Genomic DNA, 2,879 nt, shown 5'->3' on the forward strand with positions numbered 1-2,879 from the left:
CTTGCCACTATGTTTCTGCAAGCAGTTTCAACAGCTATTTCTTGCCACTGAGCTCTCCAATTAGACATTGTCCTCCAGATAACACTGCTCTGCATACCTGTCTCCAATAGTCTTAACTGCCTCTTTAAAGTTTTTCTAATGGTTGATGGTATCTCCATTTGCTCCTCAAATACGGGCAGGTTCTACAAATTTTGAAGCTCTTTTTATTAGGCTTAGGTTTCTCCTACCTTTTCCCCTTGTTCTTAAGTTTTTACTACCACTTGGTTATTCCTTTTGGGGGTTCTTTGTGTTAGACTTAGTTCCCTTTTTTCCCTTGTTCTTAGATTTTTTGAGCAATTATTTTCTAGGTCACCACCATTCAATTTTTCCTCACTTTATTCTCTTTAAGCGTTCTTTTCTGTTACTATTAGATCCTGTTCATGAAGATCCCCCTTGTGGCACACTGAGCAGCTTTTCTTACTTTAGCTGTTTTTTCCTTTAATGGCGTCTCATGGTTTTTTAATAGTTCCCTGAGGGGTTGCTGCATTCAGACCCCATTGTTACTAATTTGAATGGTTTTAGTTATGGCAGTTACAATAACAAACAGTGGCCTAGCTGCCAGGAGCAACGAGATTACTGAAAGGAAAACTATCAAGTGTGTATTAGAATTTTTATAGTGGCTTTTCACGTACTACCTACACCCTAATTGGACCGCTTCAAACGTGTTTCTACTTTCACTTTAATTGGACCGCGTTCCACGCATCAGGACCACTGATGGCATATCCCGATACCTTTTAACCCGCGTTCCACGCGTCAGGACCGCTGATGGCATATCCCGATACCTTTTAACTGGACCGCATTCCGCGTGTCCCCAGGACCACTGATGGTGTATCCTGATACCCTTTAACCCGCGTTCCACGCGTCAGGACCGCTGATAGCGTATCCCGATACCTTTTAACTGGACTGCATTCCGCGTGTCCCCAGGACCGCTGATGGCGTATCCTGATACCCTTTAATTTTTTTATAATCGGTTTAACTTGTATACAAAAAAAAATTTTTAGATATCTTACCTTGTTTTCTTTATAAGGCCTTCATCTTCCCGGGTTTCGGCACCAGTTATCGCGCTCCCTCTGGCCGCAGAGAGAGACACGACAAATGTCTGAAGCTTTGGAAGTTTATTATGCACAGTCCCTCTCCTACACTTCTCTTACTCCCTGCTTCCGCGCACTCCCAGCTTCTCTTCTCTCAGCTTCTTCTTACTCCCAGCTTCCGCGCACTCCCAGCTTCTCTTCTCTCAGCTTCTTCTTGCTCCCAGCTTCCGCGCACTCCCAGCTTCCAGCTCAGCTTCAGCCTCCGCCTCCTCTACTCTCCCACCCACCAGGCTTATATACACTTCAACCAATCAGGGGAGAGTACACGAGGTAAACGCGGACAGCTGCAAGCATAGGATAGGTACACGAGGGGGGCATGCTCTAATCACATCGTTAACTAGCCAATCATTGGAATTCACTGGTTGTTTACTGTATAGCTGGCTGCTTTTGGCTCAGCGTCAGGCACCATCTTGACCGTGCTCAAGGCTGGGGGTCCCGGAAACCCTGACAGCATATATATATACAATGGAATATTACTCCGCAATGAAGAATGATAAAATTATGGCATATGCAGGCAAATGGATGAAATTGGAGAATAACATGCTAAGTGAGATAAGCCAATCTCAAAAAACTAAAGGATGAATGATCTCGCTGATAAGCGGATGAGGACATATAATGGGGGGTAGGAGGAGTTAGCATTAGGTTTAGGGTTAGGTTTAGGGTTAGGGATAAGGAGTGTGGTAAGAATGAAGGAAAGAAGGACTGTATAGAGGGAAAAGAGGGGTGGGAGGGGTGGGGGGAAGGGAAAAAATAATGAATCAAACATCATTGCCCTATGTAAACGTATGATTACACAAATGGTATGCCTTGACTCCATGTACAAATAGAGAAGCAACATGTATCCCATTTGTATACAATAATAATAAAAAAAAAGAAAAAAAAAAGAAAGTCAGATCATTGTCCCACATGGTGAAGATTTGGGCCTAGTTTTTCTTCTAGTAGGTGCAGTCTCTGTTCTAATGCGTAAGTTTATAATCTACTTTGAGCTGTTTTTGTGTGTGTGCAGAGTGAGAGATAAAGTATATATTCATTTTTGAAAAAAATAAGAAACCCTGAATAGCCAAAGCAATACTTATCAAGAAAAGTGAAGCAGAAGGCATCACAATACCAGACCTCAAACTCTTCTACAGAGCTATAGTAATAAAAACAGCCTGGTATTTGCACCAAAACAGACACTTAGACCAGTGGTACAGATAGAATACACAGACACACCCACATACATACAGTTATCACATACTAGACAAAAGCACCAAAAACATTAACTAGAGAAAAGGTAGCCTATTCAACAATAGTGCTGGGGAAAATGGAAAGCCATATGTAACAAAATGAAATTAAACTTTAGCTCTCATCCTGCTTTTGGGTTTTGATTACAAGAATCTCTTGGTGTGATCAATCTGGACTTTGGGATGATATTATTACACCTGTGTGAATGTACTAAAACTAATAGAAATTTGCATTTTGATATGGTGGCATTTACAGCATGCAAATTATTTCTCAATTTTTTTAAAAAAGAAATTCCTTGGGTTATGGGGGACCAACCAGGTTCAGGTCCCCTGGACTTCAGCTGTGTGGGCTGTGCCCTGGGCTGTCACACAGGCCCAGAAGGGCTGTGCTCATGCCAGTGCTTGTTGCTGTGGTCCTGAGATCCTGTAACTTTTGAACAGAGGGCACTGTGTTTTGATATTACACCAGGTCCTAGAAAGTTTGTGGTCAGTTGGGCTGGAGTAAAGTGCTGCTGTAGAACTCTGA

The sequence above is a fragment of the Sciurus carolinensis genome (assembly GCF_902686445.1).
Source record: "Sciurus carolinensis chromosome 14 unlocalized genomic scaffold, mSciCar1.2 SUPER_4_x, whole genome shotgun sequence".
Lineage (NCBI taxonomy): Eukaryota > Metazoa > Chordata > Mammalia > Rodentia > Sciuridae > Sciurus > Sciurus carolinensis.